This window comes from Desmodus rotundus, chromosome 9, assembly GCF_022682495.2.
Source record: "Desmodus rotundus isolate HL8 chromosome 9, HLdesRot8A.1, whole genome shotgun sequence".
Taxonomy (NCBI): domain Eukaryota; kingdom Metazoa; phylum Chordata; class Mammalia; order Chiroptera; family Phyllostomidae; genus Desmodus; species Desmodus rotundus.
The window spans coordinates 72,884,134-72,904,879 of NC_071395.1; the positions used below are offsets into that span (position 1 = coordinate 72,884,134).

General features: G+C 38.8%; 1 protein-coding gene across 2 annotated transcripts in view; it reads left to right on the forward strand.

Annotated features, from left to right (window-relative positions):
• RABEP1 (rabaptin, RAB GTPase binding effector protein 1) overlaps positions 1-20,746 on the forward strand; it is a 109,582-nt gene that overhangs the window by 2,703 nt on the left and 86,133 nt on the right. The gene's annotated exons all lie outside the window — the stretch shown is intronic.

Here is a 20,746-nt window from a genome sequence, read left to right on the forward strand (position 1 = left end):
CTAAACTTTTCAAAAAGTTTTGTTCTTTTTTGATGAAGCATCTTTCTTTTCTCATTTAGAATAAAAAAATAAAGTAAAACCAGACCAAAGGTTTCTAAGATATATTTTAACTTAGACTTTAAAATATAAAAATTTGAAGATTTTTAACATTATATATATTTGTTGAATTATCAAGGTAAAATGGAACAATTGGTTGAAATTTGTTTAGCTATTAAAATTACATTTCCTTTTTCAAAAATTTATCCTTACCCACAGACATGCTCATTAATTTTAGAGGAGGGTAAAGGAGGGAGAAAGAGAGGGAGAGAAACATCAATATGAGAAACATTGATTGGTTGAAAGGTAATTTCGCCCTGGCCTGTGTGGCTCGGTTGGGCATTGTCCCTATAACCTGAAGGGTCTCAAGTTCAATTCTGGTCAGGTCACGTGCCTACGTTGTGGGTTTGGTCCCTGGTCAGAGGTCGTACAGGATGCGTCCAATAGATTGATATTTCTCTCTCACACCTGTTTCTTTCCTACTCTCTCTCCTTCCCTCCCTTCCCCTCTCTCTAAAATTAGTGAGCATGTGCTTGGGTGAGGATAAATTTAAAAAAAAAAAGAAAAGAAAAGATAATTTCAATAGCTAAACAAATTTCAGTTGATTATTCCACTTTACCTTGAAAATTCAACGATTATATGTAATGTTAAAAATCTTCAAATTTTTATATTTAAAATCTAAAACATTTGGTCTGATTTTCTTTTGTTTTTTATTTAAAGACACTGTCTTCTAAAAAGTATGTATATTAAGTGTGTCTTCTATTTCCCAGGGTTACCACTATTAAGTTTTCAGTTCTTCTTGACTTTTTCTATAGTTACACAGATATTCTACATTTTCCTCCTGTCCTGAAATGGATGTGGTTTACATCAGTGATTTTCACCTCGTGGCACACATCAACTTACCACTAAATATCTGCAGCACGCCAAAAAACACATTTTTTGCCAATCTGAAAAAAAAGGTATAATTTTGATTCATTCACACTGGATGACTATTGTTGTGTTGGCTGATGCCATTTTTTTATTTGACAATCAAAGAGAAAGGAGGTCAGTGCCTCTGAATAAGTAGACAGATACCGCATGTTTTAAAATTTTTGCAGCACACTGGTTGAAAATTGGTTTATATACATAGGTCTGCAACTTGTCTATTTTACTTCATAAATATTAGCTAAAAAACAATGTTAGCTATAATTATTGTATACTCGTAAATGGTTATGTGGCCAGGTAATGTGCTATAAGCGCTGCATGCATTATTCAGGAAATCTTTGTGTAAGGTGGTTACTATTGTAATATCATTGTGGTTCCTATTTTATTGATGAGGAAACTGAAACCTAGAGAAGTTAAAAGTGCCTGGAGTTACATAGCTAGGAAGAGGCGGCAGCCAGGATTCAAATCCATATCATCTGATGTTTGGGCTCTCTGGTCTATTTACTAGATCATGGACTACTTCTCAGGTCACTGTTATAGATCTGCCTCATTCTTGTTACAGAGGATTCCATCACATGCATGTACCATGCGTAGTTTATGTGCCTATTTCTCTGTTGATGGACAAGTAGATTGCTGTAGTTTTTTTTTTCATTATTTTATAAGCAGTGCTGGAATTGATATACTTTTACATACTTTTCAGATACTCTTCTGTAAGAATACTGAATTAAAGGGCATAAGCTTTGAGTGCTTTAAATTTTAATGGCTACTGCTAGTTTACTCACAAAAGAAGTATCAATTTACATACCTCCAGTAGTACATGAAAGGATGGATTTCTTCTATACTCTTACAAGCCCTGGATAATGTCAGTTGTTTTGAATTTGTATCTTCTGATGGATTAAAAAAATGATGTTGTTCAGTTAAGAAATGTTACCATGTCTAGTCTATGACAAGCCCCATGCTAGGTCTAGAAAGTGCAATAAGCAACAGAGCCAAACCTGGTTCCCATTCCTAGGTAGTGAATCAGATAACCATTAATTAGATGAACCCGCCAAATATATAAAACTGTTACACTGTGTACTGTTTGCCAGGCATACTTACAGGCATTTGGAATACATTAGTGGGCAACACAGATAATAAGTAACCCTGCCGTTGTGTGGAAGAAACAGATATTGAACATCAAGCATAAGCAAATGATATGGACTGTTAGGTGATAAGTGCTTATGGGAAAAAGAAAAAAATAGAGCAGGGTAAAACGAAGGATAGGCTAGTTTTAAGTAGAGTAGTCTGAGTAGTCTTAAAGACAAGATGACATTTGAGCAAAAATTTGAAAGAGAGGGAGGAATTAGCTATGAGGGTATCTAGGGGAAGAGTGTTCCAGACAGAGGGATCAGTTTTTGCAAATGTCTAAGGAAGGAGTGCATATTTGGGAATGACATGGAGGCCATTGTGGCTGGAATGAAGTTACTGGGGTTGACTGGGGGGCGGGGAGTGGGGGGAGAGAGGAGGAAGAGAGTAGTAGGATATGAAATGACAGGTAAGTCGGGTAGGGGCAGATCTTGTTGGGCCCTACATTGTAGCCAAAAATTAAATACTGGCTTTCACTGTGGTGAACCATTGAAAAGGTTTTGAGCAGAGGAGTGGTGTGATCTGACATGTTTTAAAAAATCACTCTGGCTGCTAAATTGGCAATAGAGTAAAGGAAGGCAGAGAAGAATTAATCCAGGGAAAAATTGTTGAGGCTTGGACCAGGCGTACATTGGTTACATTCTGAAGGCATGGCCAACAGGATTTGGAGTAGATATGGGATGCAAGAGACAGGAGTCAAGGATCACTCAAAGGTTTTTGGCCTGAGCAACTGGGAGAGGTACACAGTGCTATGAATGCCTGTAATTGAGGAGTTGGACCCATTTAGGGAGGCCAGCAAATATTTCTGAGGAAGTGGTTCTGGACCTGAGATCCAGTGGATGACAGGAGTCCCTCCCTCCCACCCCCCACTTTTTTTTTTTTTTTTTTTTTGAAACAAGTTGGATGAGTAAGAGAACTGAAGAATGGTCTGTGTGCCTGTGAAATAGGTATGGGCTGGTCTGAGTGGGCTTCAGCCCTAGAGCTGTAGAGGAAGCCATTGGAAGGTTTTAAGCAAGTAGATGACATGAAGGCTTTTTAATTTGTACTTTCCTCATAGCAATTGTATGTATTTTTTCTTCTGTTGTGCAGAAAGCTTTAATTTTTAAATAGCTCTGATCATTTTTAAAATTTATGATTTCTAGGTTTCTCATCTTAGGAAGACCTCCCCAAGACCCATATTTACTATTAAAAAAAGCCTTCATTTTTAATGATTTTATAGTTTTGTCCATTATATTTAGTAATTTAAATCATCTGGAATTTACTTATTTTCAAATTTAAATGGAGTATTTAATATAAAGAATTATTGACTGCACAGATTCCCTAAGAGAAATAGAAGACTAAAGAATACAGGAATAGCAAATATAAGAAGCAGTCACTACCTCTAGGGTTGAGGCAGATCACGCAAGGAAGGAACAAATCTTCAAGAGGCCAGTCCCAGAACTGAGGTCCAGGCTTTGTTGGCGAGGGTGCAACTGTGGCCCTTTGAAGGGCAGAGTTCATTTTGGCAGAACTTGCTGGATAGCTGGTTGTTGGTTTGCTGGGAGAAACTGCCTGCATCTGGAAGTTAGTTTTGATGTAACATAGGGATCTAATTTTATTTTTCTTTCAAATGAATAGCCAATTGTCTTAACACCATTTATTCAATAATCTATGTTTTTGGTTTGTTTATTACAACTTCATCAATCTCCCAACTACTAAACTTGCAGATGCTTGATCCAAGACACAGAAGCACTGTGCTTACCTCACAGTACTTTATAAAAGTTTTTATTGAGTTCATTGGGGTGGCATTGGTTAATAAAATTATATAGGTTTCAGGTGTACAGTTCTATCATACATCATCTGTGTATTGTATTGTGTGTTTACCACCCAAGCTCAGGCCTTTTTTTGTCGCTCTCTCCACTTTACCCTCTTCTACCCCTTCCACCCCCCTTTCCCTATAGTAATCACCATACTATTGTCTGTGTCTATGAGGTTTTTTGTTTCTTTGGGGGTTTTTTTTGGGGGGGTGCTTAATCCCTTCAGCTTTTTCACCCAGTCCCCTGCCCCCTGCCCCATTAACAGCTGTCAGTCTGTTTTCTGTCTGTATGAGTGTCTTTTCTTTTTTTTTAAAGATTTTATTTATTTATTTTTTAGATAGAGAGGAAGGGAGGGAGAAAGAGAGGGAGAGAAACATCAACCTGTGGTTGCCTCTCACGTGCCCCCTACTGGGGACTTGGCCTGGAACCCAGGCATGTGCCCTGACTGGGAATTGAACCAGCAACCCTTTGGTTCTCAGGCTGGCGCTCAATCCATTGAGTCACACCAGCTAGGTCTGTTTTGGTTTTGTTTGTTTGTTTGTTTTGTTCATTAGATTCCACATGTAAGTGAAGTCATATGGTATTTTTCAGACTGGCTTATTTCACTTAGCGTAATTACTCTCCAGGTCCATCCATGCTGTTGTTGCAAAAGGTAGGATGTCCTTTTTTATGGCTGAGTAGTAGTATCACTTCAGTATCCCAACGTACAATAGCCTGGAATTGTGTAATGTACTTTAATTTGTATGACTTACCTGACTACCTGTGGGTGGAACTGCCTTTGAATCTTAAGGGCTTCGATTTCTAAAATATCTCAATTGCATCATGCACTAGGTTTTTATCCAGTGAAACTTGATGTGCTCTTGTATGATCATTAAATTGAGTTTAGTTTTCATAGGAGTATTTAGGAGACGTTTATTTTTCTGTTTTAGAGTTGTGCTAGGTAATGTGGAGGGGATATAGAAGTGAATGAGATGTAGGTTCTGCTTTTAAGAATTTTATGATCTAACGGAGGAATGGGCCTTAGGTTCCCTAATGTGAACCAAGGAGGTGCCTAGCCATAGAAGATAGTTTTCCTCTGTTGGAAGAGCTATGAAGAAAGGTACCTTTGTTCAGTTTTCTTATTAGATACCTGAATCTCTTCTAAGTGGTAGTCTGATTTTGATTTGAATGTCTCTGGAGATAAGGAACTCACTACTTTCTAGTTTTTACTAGTTCTAATGTTTTGTTTATCTTTTGATTAAGTGCTAACTTGTGTCACCATAACTTCTACCTACTGGTTTTAGTTCTCTTCTCTCTAGGACCACACAGAGGAAATCCAAGGCATTCTTCTCCTTGTTGGTCTGAAGAAATTTGATGATAATGTTATGTCCTTCCTAAATATTATTTTTATTTCTTCCATCAGATGGTTTGAAGCTACTTAACATTCTTTTAATTCTTTTTGAGACAGATTCCAATTATTAATGACTTGGTGGTAGCTGGTTTTTCTGTAGATGAATGTAAACTTTAGAGAGTAGTAGATACAGACAGATATCACTGAAAGAAATTCTAAAGACTAGTTACATTCCCCCATTTTACAGATCAGGAAACTAGGGACTAAAGAAGTAGAAGTGATTTGTGTTGTGGCAGATCCAGTGCTCCTTTCCGTACAGAGTTTAAAGTCTGGTGGTGAATACAGACAAATTCCATGAGGAAAAGGCATTTTGTCTGGCTGCTGGTAATATCCCCAGCGCAGTGCTTACCATAGAATAAATATGAGCTATGGGTATTTGTTGAAAGAGCGCTCCATGCAGCTGCAATATGTGGTAGCTCTTCCCCATTTACAATATTTGACAAAATGTAGCAGGAGCATCTTATGTCATTCAGGAAGTTTAGTTTAAACATAGGGACACTCCCTCCATTCCATCCTCACTGCACCCCAAGTTATATCAGAGAAAGTTGCATTTGAGTAAAACCTAGAGAGCTGTGTAGAATTTTGACAGATGGAAATGGTGTCTTGGAGAAAGATGTTAGAGGAGAGTGAGAATCTTTGCAGGGTGTGAACTGACCATATGCAGTGTGAGGTGAGGTCTGAATAATCTGGTGCTGTGGGAACATGTTTAGAGACAGGTTTGAAAAGGGATTGGGCTTGAATGGTGGAAAGCTTTGCTGTCAGCGAAGGAGTTTGGGTTTTTCTAGATGTTGTGGCTAGGTCTGTGGTTTGGTTTTAAGGCAGAAGGTTAGCTAAGGAGATTGGTTAGGCTGTGCTGTGGCCCAGGAGAGAGATGATGGGATTATAATTTATGTCAATGGGAATGGAGACAAGGAAATAATAGATGTGAGAAATACTGTGGTGGTAAAATAGCATCTTGCTAAACATTTGGTTTGGAGTGCAGGCAGGAGAGAAATTGAGGATTCTGAGAATGTAGATGCTGTTTATCCAAGTAGGCAACCAGTGGGAGGGTGGATTTAATAGTAGAAAGTGGTAAATTTGGTTTTGGTATGTTGATGTGAAGTACTAGTGGGACAGTCATGTAGGAATACTTAGTAAATAGCTGGAAATATAGACCTGGAGCTCAAGAAAGAAATCAGGGGAGTAGATAAACTTTTGCTAGTCAAACGCTTAGAAATCATCCAGGATGAACACTTTTCTTTGCTTCTACTTATTGAATGATAGGCCTTGTGTTGGGGCTATTACATCAAAAGTACAGGCTATGAGGAAGGCCACAGATAAAATGAATGGATTGGATGAGAATGAGGAAACCAATGATTAATCATAAAAACGGGGAATTATGAGGAAAATTAGTATTAGAAGTCAGTATTAGAGCAAGTTTGAAGGAGGAGGGGGACGGATGGTCACTAGTAGTAAGTGCTACAGAGAAGTCAAATGAAGACAAGTGATCACTGAAGTCAGCAGTTAAGGCACAGGTCCTCTAAGGGAAGAGTTTCAGTAAGGAAGAAGTAAAATAGGTAGAGGCAGCGTGTATAGACTAAATTTGAAAATCACGGTGATACACATACAAGTAGGCTACTCGAAAGTGGTGATAGAATTGTGACAAAGTGTGTATTTATGTGTGTATATGTTTTAAGAATAGATATTTAAATAATTGTAGATGCTGGAGGAACTGCCAATGGAAAGGGAGAGCCTAAAGATATCAAGGCCTCTGAGGACTTGATAGCAGGTAAGATGGATCAGGAGCTTGAGTGTCAAGAGGGGAGACAGATCTCATCCTCCAGAACAGAAGGGAAAAAGGAAAAGATGAGTGAGAAAGGTAGAGAAAATTCCGAGGTAGAAGAGAAGCTGACTAAATAAGTACATATGTAGCCTCCATTCTTTTATTCAACATACATGATTTGAATATGAACTGTGAACAAGGCAGACAAGGTGCCTGTCCTCATGGAGGTTGTAGTTTTGAGACCTTTATTGCAGCCAAGTAGATTAGGTTGTTTATATCCACCTGGGTTCCTCGTCTTAACCACAGAACACAGAAAACAATTGGGCTATTTTCCCAGTTATCCAAAAGATAATATAACTAGTACCATTCCAGATGCACAGGAGATAAGTTAATTCATTATATACATTGAATACCTTGGGCATTAGGGCTTAATTTTGTTGTGGAACCTGGGTTCAGAAAGGCTGGTAGAGTAGTAACCACAGAATATGATTGCGTACTTATTGTGGGAGATCTGATGGGGTGGGAGGAGTAAATCATGATGTGGGTTGCCATTCCTTTGGTTATGGCTGTTAAAAACCAAGACAAACTTGATATTTACTATTTAATCCCCAATTGATACCTACTTTCTCTAAACTCCTGCTGCTTTTATTACCTATTGGTTTGGCCAGAAAGTTTGTTATGTTTTTTTCTGTACAATGGCTCTACTAGTGCTTAGTGCTTAGTTGTCTTTAACTTCGTCCAAAAATATTTTGTTAGACTGTATTGTGACAGCTGTCATATCAGCGTGCATTTAAAAAAAATAAAAATTGGTGAATTTTTGTACAGCCATTTTAATATCAAAGATGGAAGAAGATACACAATATTTTCGGCATTTTGTGTGCTTTGTTATTTCAAGAAAGGTAAAAACACAAATGAAAGGCGAAATAAGATTTGTGCAGCGTATGGACAAGGTGCTGTGACTGATCAAATGTGTCAGAAGTGGTTTGTGTAGTTTCTTGGTACTATTGACATTTTGGCCAAATAATTCTTTGCTGTGGGGCTGTCTTATGCATTGGAAGACATTTGGCAGCACCCCTGGCCTCTACCCGCTAGAGGACAGTAGCGGGAGATAGCCGACATACTCAAAATATCCAAATCAATAAAGTTATTGATGAAAATGAAAAATGTGTCTTATATTTTATGGGAAAAACCATATGGACTTTTTGGCCAACCCAATATAAATAAACTGCGGTTGCCCTTCTTCCCATCTAGATCTCTTATCCCGCATTTTCTTAGCTACTCTAGAGCAGAGTCTGAAACTACTGCGGTCTTTCATTTTATTGTGATCCTAGTAAGCCTCTGTAGAGAGTAACAAAAGAGACATTAACAGTTTAGATTCATCTCTATTGCAAAAATTTGTTCTGTGTTTATTACTAACAGATGAAAATCTAGTCTTTCTAGAACACGTCCATTTTCTGTGTAACCGTATTAGAAAATTCCTGATTTTGTTGGGCCCAGATCAGTTCCCTACAACTTTTGCACTTTGGTTCTGGCCTGTTGAGTGAATTAGAATTAGGTTATTTTCACATCCACACAAAAGTTCTTCAGGTATTTAAAGAGCTTTCCATCTCAGTGGTTTCTCATATGAGGGTTCTGTATACCCTCACCATTCTTCTTGGCTTCCTCTGCTAGGCTAGCCAGATGTTCTAATACCATGTACTTTGCTAGTGCTCTTCTTAAAAAGGTGTACTTAAAATTGGTGACCAGATACAAAAATCTGTGTGACTTATGCAAAGAACAGCAAAGATACTCTTTTTTGATCAAGATCCTCAACTCTTTTTAATATAGGCTAACATGCCCTTAATTTACCGTCATATTCAACATAAAATGACAACTATGATTTATTGGAGAAGCTAGCTATATGCCTTGCACTGTGCTGTGTATTTCTTTTTAGCGTTTACTATATAGGTCAGGCATTGTGCCTAGGCACTAGGGACACAGGTATAGTTAAAATTTTAAAAAAGTTGGTAGACTTTATTTTTTAGAGCAGTTTTTGATTCACAACAGAATTGAACAGAAAGTACAGTTTCTTTTACCCCCTACCCCTGCAAGACTCCCCCAGTGTCCACATTGCACACCAGTGTGGTACATTTGTTACGATTAGTGAACCTACACATCATCATCACCCTGAGTCCATCATTTACATTAGCGTTCACTCTTGGTGGTGTTCACTTTATGGGTTTGGACAAATGCACCATGTCATGTATCCATTGAGCATTGTAGTGTCATATAGTATCCTAAAAATCCCCTTTGTTCCACTTATTCATCCTTCTTTTCCCTAAATCCCTGGCAACCACTGATCTTTTTACTGTCTCCGTAATTTTGCCTTTTTCAGAGTGTCAAGTAGTTGGAGTGAAACAGTATGTAGTTTTTCAGATTGGCTTCTTTCACTTAGTAATGTGCATTTAAGGCTCTTAGATGTCTTTTGGTAGCTTGATAGCTCATTTCTTTTTAACACTAATATTCCATTGTATGGATGTACTAATTTGTCCTTTTGCCTTGAAGAACACCATGGTTACTTCCATGTTTTGGCAATTATGAAGAAAGCTGTTAAAGTACAGATTTTCGTGTGGATGTTAAGTTTTCAGCTTATTTGGGTAAATACCAGGAGTGTGATTGCTGGATCATATGGTAAGATATGTTAAAGTGGCTGTACCATTTTGTGTTCCACTGGTAAGGAATAAGAATTCTTGTTGCTCCTTTGTCAGCATTTGGTGGTGTGTGTTTTGGACTTTAGCCATTCTGGTAGGTATGTAGTAGTATCTCTCTCTCTTTTTTTTAAATTTATTTATTTATTTTTAGAGAGAGGGGAAGGGAGGGAGAAACATCAAAGTGAGAGAGAAACATTGATCTCTTGCCTCTCGCACATGCCCCAACCTGGGACCGAACCCGAAACCCAGGCTTGTGCCTTGACTGGAAATCAAACTAGTGACCTTTTGCTTTGTGGGATGTGTCATGGTGTATCTCACTGTTTCAGTTTACAGTTCCCTAGTGACAGATGATGTTGAGCACCTTTTCATATGCCTGTTTGTCATCTGCATATCTTTTGTGAGGTGTCTGCTCAGAATTTTTGCCTCATCTTTTAATCCGGTTTTTCGTGTTCTTATTGTCTAGTTTAGAGTTGTTTATATATTTTGGATAACAGTTCTTTATCAGATATATCTTTTTTGTGGGGGTGGTTAGCTCTGTTTATTACTTAAAATTTTTATTTTTATTTAAAAAACGATATTTTATTGATTATGCTATTATAATTGTCTTGATTTTTCTCCTTTGCTCCCTTCTGCCCAGCACCCCCTGCTCCCTCAGGCAGTCTCCCCACCATTGTTCATTTCTTTGGGTCATGCGTATAAGGTCTTTGGCTACTCCATTTCCTATACAGTGCTTTACATCCTGGTGGCTATTCTGTAACTATCTATTTGTACTTCTTAATCCCCTCACCTCTTCACCCATTTTCCCACACCCTCCCATCTGGCAACCGTTAAAATGCTCTCCATATCCATGATTCTGTCTGTTCTTCTTTGCTTAATTTGTCCTTTAGATTCAGTTGTTGATAGGTAGGTATTTTTTGCCATTTTATTGTTCATAGTTTTGATCTTTGTCTTAAATAAGTCCCTTTAATATTTCAAATAATAAGGTTTGGTGATGATGAACTCCTTTAGTTTTTCCTTGTCTGGGAAGCTCTGTATTTGCCCTTGGATTCTAAACGATAGCTTTGCTGAGTAGAGCAATCTTGGCTATAGGTCTCTGCTTTTCATGACTTTGAATATGTCTTGCTTGCAAAGTTACTTTTGAGAAATCATCTGACAGTCTTATGGGAACTCCCCTGTAAGTAACTAACTTTTTTTCTGTTGCTGCTTTTAAGATTCTCTCTTTGTCTTTAACCTTTGGCATTTTAATTATGATGTGTCTTGGCGTGGGCCTCTTTGCCTCCATCTTGTTTGGGACTCTCTGTGCGTCCTGGACTTGCATGTCTATTTCCTTTTCCAAATTAGGGAAGTTTTTCTTTCCCATTTTTTTTTACAATAGATTTCCAATTTCTTGCTCTTTTTCTTCCCCTTCTGGGAACCCTATGAGGCGAATGTGGAACCTCTTGAAGTTGTCATAGAGGCTGTTTATACTATCCTCATTTTTTTGGATTCATTTTTCTTGGTGTTCTTTATGGTTGTTTTTTGCTTCCTTATGTTCCAAAACATTGATTTGATTCTTGGCTTCATCCACTTTATTGTTGTTTCCCTGTAAATTGTTCTTTATTTCAATTTGTGAATCCATTTCTGACTGGATCTTTTCTATGCTGCTGAGGTCCTCATTGAGCATCCTTATAACCAGTGTTTTGAACTCTGCATCTGATAGATTGCTTATCTTCATTTCGTTTAGTATTTTTCTGGAGTTTTGATCTGTTATTTCATTTGGGCCATGATTCTTTGTCTCCTTTTGGCAGCCTCCCTGTGTTTATTTCTGTGTATTAGGTAGAGCTGCTTTGACTCCGTGTTTTGGTAGTGTGGCCTAATGTAGTAGGTGTCCTGTAGGGTCCAGTGGCACAGCCTCCCCTATCTCTCAAGTTGGATACTCAATGTGCGCCCTTTGTGTGGGCTGAGTACATCTTCCTCTTGTAGTTGAGCCTTGGTTTCTGTTGGCTGATCAATGGGACGGATTCACCCAGGCCAGTCACCTGCAGAGACTGGCTGTGACCAATGACCACCAATCTCTGCCCTCTGTAGAGGATCAGCTGTGCAGGGTCAGGGTGTTGGTGCTCCAAAGTGGTCTGTAGCTGTCCACTGGGTGTGCAGGCCCTGGGGTTTCCTGGGTGGTGCAGGCTAATGTCAGCCCCATCCCTGTTTTGCCTGGGGCACCCTGCCTGAGCTATAAAGCGTTCTAAGGCAGCTGTTACTTGTGCTGGGCTTGGAGATTCCTAGGCAAAGCCAACCTGTGGATCTAGGCTGGCTGCTGCCAAGTGCTATGCCTGGGCCCAGTTGTTGCTTGTTTGAGAGGATTTAGGAAGTTGTGAAGCAGGAGCTGAGACCAGCCATTCATATGGAAAAGCAGCTTGGGTGGGCCTATAAGTTGGGTGGGACAGAGCCTCTGGGAATGTCCAAGGTGGGTCAGGTTGATGGAGTCTCAGCTTGCCAGCCCAATATTTCTCCCTCCCTTCCCTTCTGTCAAAACTTAAGTAAATAAAATATGAAAAAAAAAATTTCCCTGCCTGGTATGGCTCAGTGGATTGAGTGCTGGTCTGTGCCCCGAAGGGTTGCACCATGCCTGGGTTGCTGCCCAGGTCCCCAGTAGGGGGCATGTGAGAGGCAACCACACATCGATGTTGAGAGAAACATCAATCAGTTGCCTCTCACACACACCCCAGCCAGTGACTAGACCCACAACCTAAGCATGTGCCCTGACAGGGAATTGAACCAGCGACCTTTTTACTCTGCAGGATGATGCACAACCAAATGAGCCACACTGGTCAGAGCTTTTTCTAGTTTTTAAAAAAAATGTGTATTCTGATAACTTAAAAGTGGAATCATGCTACACATGATGTTCTCCAGCTTTCTTTTATTAACTTTCTTTTTGATAAAGATTATGCATTTTTGAAATAGATCATTCATTTTTGTGGCTGCATAATATAATGCACTGTAATTTTTAAAAGTAAGTCCCCTTTGATGAATATTTGTGCCATTAATAATGCTGCAGTTACTATCCTTGTATGTATCTTTGCACACTTGTAGGATAAATTTCTTGAAACGGAATTACTGAGTCAAAGAATATGCAGATTTTAAAAAATAATGGCAAATGCCAAGTTCTCTTTCAAAAAGGTTTGACAATTTACAGGCTGAGCATTAGGGTATAAGAGGGCTTATAACACTTTAATTTAACAAAAGTTATTTGCCTATGGGGATGTTGATCTCTTTTTTATGTGTATAGCAAATGTAGAAAAATTTCTCCTAGTTTTAAAATTTTGAGATAGTCTGGCATATGGAAGTATTTTAATTTTTATGTGATTTATCAGTTTTTTCTTTTATGGCTTCCTGTTTGTGTTATCATCTAGTATTTACTTTTAAATATTTAATCACTTGGGAATTTATTTTGATGTAAGGATTGAGATACGAATCCGGCTTTGACTGTTTTTTTTAATTTTTATTTTTAGAGAGAGGAGAAGGGAGGGAGAAAGAGAGGGAGAGAAATATCAATTTGTGAGAGATACATCGATTGGCAGCCTCTAGCATACCCCCAGCTGGGGACCTGTCCTGCAACCCAGGCAAGTGCCCCGACTGGGAATCAAACCTGCAACCTTTTGGTTCGCAGGCAGGCACTCAATCGACTGAGCCACACCAGTCAGGGCAACTAATTTCAAATGGCTAGCCAAGCTGCTTTTCTTGCACCATGTAGTGATTTATCCATTTTGCATCATTGATTTGGAAGTGCCATTTATTATACGCAGAATATCCAGAATGCTTGAGTTCATTTCTTGATTGTATTTTTGCTTAATTGATTTATCTGTTATGGTGTCATATTACATAGTTAAAATTACTGTTCCATTCTACTTTCTAATATTTTAATATTTTAAAAAGCAAGGTACCCTTCATTTTCCACAATTTTCCTTAGCTGTGCTTAGGGTATGAATTTATTCAGATAAAATTTGGAATGACCACATTAAGTCCACCCATCATCCTTAAACCACCTACTTCCTTGCACAAAACAAAACAAAACACCTTAAGAAAAAGCCTTAAAAAAAAACCCCTTCATTAATTGGGTTTCTAAATTAAGGAGAACATGTGTCTTTAACAAACATCTTTACTAGAAAAGTGCCTTATGGCACTTCAAGTGCATTGTTATTTTATCCTCCACATTCTTTAAGGGTGGTATTATTTCTGTTTCACAACTGAAAAGTTTAGTAATTTGCCCAGAATCCAGGTCCCCATGACTATTTTCATATCACCCAACTATCTTTCAGGTTAGTTTTAGTTAAACTCCCAGGTCATTTAAAAAAAAAAAGGCAAAATTAAAACAAAACCTCAAGTTTCTTCTTTGATCATAAAGTACAAAGAAAATGTATGAAAACTGGACCTATCCATAATTCCACCCATCCTTTTAGTGTTTTTCTGGTTATGTTTTAGATCTACAAATAAAAAAAAAATTTAAGCAGTTGCTCATTTGCAGATGTGGTTTGTATTCTATTTTTATTTTAATTACCACGTGAAATTCCCTGCTGTTGTAAGTTATTTTTCAAAAAACATTGGTTTTAAGTCTGCAATTTAATCATATGAATGTATAATAATTATTTTTATATTGCTGGCTATTTGATTTGTAAGATCTTGCCATTAATAATTAAGGACACCAAAAGGAGACTTCTTATTTAATTAATCTTGGATATCATCTTTGATTACTTTCTTGAGAGCTCTGGGTAAAAAAAAGTATGAGGTTTTGATATCTATATTGCCAAATTGCTTTCGAGAAGTCTAGTTTTAGTTTACATATCTTCTGTTAGTTCTGATTCCTGTTCATGTCATCTTGCCTTGTTACCATAAGTATAGACTTACCATTTTTTGCCTATGCTATTGGCAATAAAATTTTATTTTATTACTGTTTTAAGTTGCATATTTAGTATGATTGACCTTTAAAAAATATATTGGCCATTTGTGTTTTTTCCTTTTTTTTAAAAAATACATTTATTGATTATGCTATTACAGTTGTCCCATTTCCCCCTTCACTCCACTCCATCCTGCCCGCCCCTCCCTCCCACATTCCCCCCCATAGTTCATGTCCATGGGTTATACTTACAAGTTCTTTGGCTTCTACATTTCCTATACTATTCTTACCCTCCCCCTGTCTATTTTCTACCTACCATTTATGCTATTTATTCTCTGTACCTTTCCCCCCTCTCTTCCCCTCCCACTCCCCTGTTGACAACCCTCCATGTCATCTCCATTTCTGTGGTTCTGTTCCTGTTCTAGTTGTTTGCTTAGTTTGCTTTTGTTTTTGTTTTAGGTGTGGTTGTTAATAACTGTGAGTTTGCTGTCATTTTTACTGTTCATGTTTTTTATCTTCTTTTTCTTAGATAAGTCCCTTTAACATTTCATATAATAAGGGCTTGGTGATGATGAACTCCTTTAACGTGACCTCATCTGAGAAGCACTTTATCTGCCCTTCCATTCTAAATGAAAGCTTTGCTGGATACAGTAATCTTGGATGTAGGTCCTTGCCTTTCATGACTTGGAATACTTCTTTCCAGCCCCTTGTTGCCTGTAAGGTCTCTTTTGAGAAATCAGCTGACAGTCTTATGGGAACTCCTTTGTAGGTAACCGTGTCCTTTTCTCTTGCTGCTTCTAAGATTCTCACCTTTGTTTCATCTTGGCTAATGTAATTATGATGTGCCTTGGTGTGTTCCTCCTTGGGTCCAGCTTCTTTGGGACTCTCTGAGCTTCCTGGAATTCCTGGAAGTCTTATTTCCTTTGCCAGATTGGGAAAGTTCTCCTTCATTAGTTGTTCAAATAAGTTTTCAATTTTTTGTTCTTCCTCTTCTCCTTCTGGCACCCCTATGATTCGGATGTTGGAACGTTTCAAGATGTCCTGGAGGTTCCTAAGCCTCTCCTCATTTTTCTGAATTCTTGTTTCTTCATTCTTTTTTGGTTGGATATTTCTTTCTTCCTTCTGGTCCACACCGTTGATTTGAGTCCCAGTTTCCTTCGCATCACTATTGGTTCCCTGTACATTTTCCTTTGTTTCTCTTAGCATAGGCTTCATTTTTTCATCTGGTTTTCGAACAGATTCAACCAATTCTGTGAGCATCCTGATTACCAGTGTTTTGAACTGTGCATCTGATAGGTTGGCTATCTGTTCGCTGCTTAGTTGAATTATTTCTGGAGCTTTGAAGTGTTCTGTCATTTGGGCCTTTTTTTTTTTTTATCTTGGCGCGTCTGTTACTTTAAGGGGCGGAGCCTTAGGTGTTCACTGGGGCCCGGTAACGTTGGTTGCTGTGCTGTGACGCTGTTTGTGGGGGAGGGGCCTAGAGGGAGCAATGGCACCTGCTCCACTCTGTGTATTTCAGTCACTCCCTTCCCTACCCACAATCAAATTGGAACCCTCTAGTGCTGATTCCCGAGTGGGTGGGCTTGTGCATGCTCTAGGCCCTTGTGGGTCTCCCCAACGACTTCTCCTGTGAGGCTGAGAGTTTCTCCTGCTGCCACCTCAACCCCCACAGGTGTTTTTAGTCAGAGGTTCGAGGCTTTATTTCCCCGAGCTGTTGCCCTGGGTTTCGAGGTCTGTTTTGCTTCCCTGCCGTTCCTCCAATTTATCTATGCACGAATGTGGGGCCCCGGGGTCTGCTAGCTGTAGCACTGTCTACCCCATTCATTCCACAATCCGTCACCTCTCTGGGTCTGGCTGCGTTGCGGGGAGTCATCTCTGCCCCTCCTACCAGTCTGGATAAATGTTTCTTCTTTATCTCCTTGGTTGTCGGACTTCGGTTTGGTTCGATTTTCTGTCAGTTCTGGTTGTTTTTTGTTTTTAAATTGTCCTTCTTTTGGTTGTGCGAGGAGGTGCAGTGTGTCTACTTACGCCTCCATCTTGGTTGGAAGCCTGTTTTTTTTTCTCTTTTTGCATTGCCTCTTCACGTTCTTTGGCATTTTCTTACTAATTTATAAATAATATCTTTAATTCATAGATATGGGTCTTTGTCTTTCATTTGTTACCAATGTTTTCCAAGATTGTCCTTTGTCTAATTTTGGCTTTTTGGTAATTTATGTTAATAAGACGTCTTAAGATTTTATTTAAATAAACGAAATGCTTTGATACTTTTAGATATCAATTAGGTATTCACTTATACTTAATGTCTGAATTTAAAAAATAGTTGGCCAATTTTGTTTCAGTATTATTTCAATTCTTAAGTTGTTTCTATGTGAGCCATATGTCAAGTTAGGTCTCCCATATCTTGTGTTTAAGTCATTCATTTTCTTTCTGCAAATAATAATTTTATAATTTTGGGTAAAATTTATACCGCCTATTGCAAACAACTCATGAAATACAGAAAAGCATAAAGAATAAAACTGCTCACACAGGAACCAAGATGGCGGCGTAGGTAGACACACTGCGCCTCCTCGCACAACCAGAACTGACAGAGAATCGAACAGCAAGGGGGACCGACACCAAGGAAATAGAAAATAAACATTCATCCAGACTGGTAGGAGGGGCGGAGACGGGCACCGGAGTGGAGAGGACTCGCGTGGCTGTGGCGGGCCCGGACTGGCGGAGTGTGGGACAAATGGCGCAGGCAGTCCAAGCACTAGCAGACCCTGCAGCACCACATTCGCCCACAGATAAACCGGACAAACCGTGGGGAGCGAAACAGACCACGCAACCCAGGGCTCCAGCTCGGGGAAATAAAGCCTCAAACCTCTGATTGAAAGCGCCTGTGGGGGTTGGGGCGGTAGCAGGAGAGACTCCCAGCCTCACGGGAGAGGTTGTTGGAGAGACCCACAGGGGCCTAGAGTGTGCACAGGCCCACTTACTCGGGAACCAGCACCAGAGTGGCCCAGTTTGATTGTGGGTATCAGAGTGAAAGATTGAAATCCGGAGGATAGTGAGGCGGGCGCCATTGCTCCCACTCGGCCCCTCCCCCACGTACAGCGTCACAGCACAGCCACCAGCATTACCCTGCCCCGGTGAACACCTAAGGCTCCGCCCCTTAAAGTAACAGACGCGCCCAGACAAACAAACAAACAAACAAAAAATGGCCCAAATGACAGAACACTTCAAAGCTCCAGAAAAAATACAACTAAGCGACGAAGAGATAGCCAACCTATCGGATGCACAGTTCAAAGCACTGGTTATCAAAATGCTCACAGACTTGGTTGAATCTGTTCGAAAACCAGATGAAAAAATGAAGCCTATGCTAAGAGAAACAAAGGAAAATGTACAGGGAACCAATAGTGATGAGAAGGAAACTGGGACTCAAATCAATGGTGTGGACCAGAAGGAAGAAACAAACATCCAACCAGAAAAGAATGAAGAAACAAGAACTTGGAAAAATGAGGAGAGGCTTAGGAACCTCCAGGACACCTTGAAACGTTCCAACATCAGAATTATAAGGGTGCCAGAAGGAGAAGAGGAAGAACAAAAAACTGAAAACTTATTTGAACAAATAATGAAGGAGAACTTCCCTAATCTGGCAAAGGAAATAGACTTCCGGGAAGTCCAGGAAGCTCAGAGAGTCCCAAAGAAGCTGGACCCAAGGAGGAACACACCAAGGCACATCATAATTACATTACCCAAGATTAAACGCAAGGACCTACATCCAAGATTACTGTATCCAGCAAAGCTATCATTTAGAATGGAAGGGAAGATAAAGTGCTTCTCAGATAAGGTCAAGTTAAAGAAGCTCATCATCACCAAGCCCTTATTATATGAAATGTTAAAGGGAGTTACCTAAGAAAAAGAAGATCAAAAATAGGAACAGTAAAAATGACAGCAAACTCACAGTTATTAATGACCACACATAAAACAAAAACGAGAGCAAACTAGGCAAACAACTAGAATGTGAGGGTTGTCAATAAGGGAGTGGGAGGGGGAGAGGGGGGTAAAGGTACAGAGAATAAGTAGCATAGATGATAGGTGGGAAATAGACAGGGGGAGGGTAAAAATAGTGTAGGAAATGTAGAAGCCAAAGAACTTATAAGTATGACCCATGGACGTGAACTTTGGGGGGGGGGAATGTGGGAGGGAGGGAGGGGGGTGGGCAGGATGGAGTGGAGTGGGGGGGAAATGGGACAACTGTAATAGCATAATCAATAAATATATTAAAAAAAAGAATAAAACTGCTCACACAAAGATAATTTTCAGTAACATTTTGGTGTTTTATCTGTCCAGAATTTTCACATGTATATTAAAATATGTCTTTAAAAAATCTCTTAAAATTCCATAAAAATTAAAATATTTATTTATTTTTAGAGAGATGGGAAGGGAGGGAGAAAGAGAGGGAGAGAAACATCGATGTGCGAGGGATACATCGATTGGCAACCTCTAGCACACCCCCAACTGGGGACCTGGCCCACAACCCAGGCCTGTGCCCTGACTGGGAATTGAACCAGCGACCCTTTGGTTTGCCAGCCAGCACACAATCCACTGAGCCACACCACCCAGGGCTATCATACTTTTATAGGATGCTGTTCCCAATTATGAACAGCTGTTCATGATATATTATTAAATTATAAATGTAACTTTTAATGACTGATAGTATTCCATTGTATGGATCCTGTAATGTGTTTAATTCTTGGTAAATAAGTTAAAATTTTTTTCCTGTTAGAAATAACTGTAGTAAAATCCTGATATATGTATATATATCTCTAAATATTTGTGCAAATATTTCCCTCAGTGAACCCTTATCAGTTGTTTCAAAGGTTACGTATATTTAAAATTTGATACTTTGCTACATTTACATTTTGCTGTATTTTGTATCAGGCAGAAATATTTCTGTCTCAGAACAATTGAAAATCCAACCCCCAGCAGTTTAAACAAAGGGTTTAGTTTTTGTGTGTGTAACAATTTCAGAAGTAAAGCAGTCCAAGGCTGGTTTAACTGCTCAAGGATGGTCAAGATCCAGGTTTCTTCCGTTTTCTATTTTCCTCCTCTGTGAGCCCATTTCCTCATACTTATGTTATTTTATTTTTTTCTTGAAGACTTAGTTCTGATCTTCTTTTGGGAATATTTATTTCTTTATATCTTTTAGTATTCTCTCTTTTAAAAAGTCTTAGTTTTATTTGTTGGGTTCTCTACTTCAGGCACATGGATAATGTTGATATTGGACACCTTTTCCTCCCATAGTTATTTCCTCTTTTTTATTAAAGAATGAAATTTTTAAAAGTTTTTTGTTGACTTGGGGCAGGAGAGAGACAGAGGCAGAGACAGACAGAGACACAGACATCAGTTTGTCGTTCCACTTATTTATGAATTCATTGGTTGATTCTTGTATGTGTCCTGACCTGGGATCAAACCTGCAGCCTTTGCATATCGAGCCAATGCTCTAACCCACTGAGTTCCCAGGGACACTGTTTCCTCTTTGATTGCTTTAACTTTTCCCCACTTTGTAACTAAGATTATTTGGTCTTTTAATTTGCTTAACAGATTGACTACATTAATGGGCTTCCTAATATTGGACAGATTTTGTATAAATGGGATAAACTCAACTTGATTGTGATGGATTGTTCTTCCAGTAGGTAGCTGGATTTGATTTGCTAGTGTTTAAAACATTTTTTGCCATTATATGCATAAGTGAGATTGGCCTGTAGTTTTCCATTTTGATGATACCTTGGGTTTTGGTATCTTGATCATACTGGCCTGGTAAAAATAAATTGGGAAACATCTATCTTTTACTATGCTGAGGACAGTTTAAACACTGTAAGAAATATTTATTCCTTGTAGATTTGATTAAAATTTCTCTTTGATATTTCATAATTATTTTTGTCATTTTAAGTTGTTAGATACTGACTTTTTCTGGAATTTTAACTGATACTACTGTCAACATTCTTGCAATTAAATCTTTATGCATATCCATGATTACTTCTTTAGCAAATTCTTGGCAGTGAAATTGACTTGGTTAAAGAGTATTCAAAAGTTTAAGGCTTTTGCTTTTGATTATCACATAGTCATCTATCCTGACATATACAGTGAATTTGTTACAGTCAGATA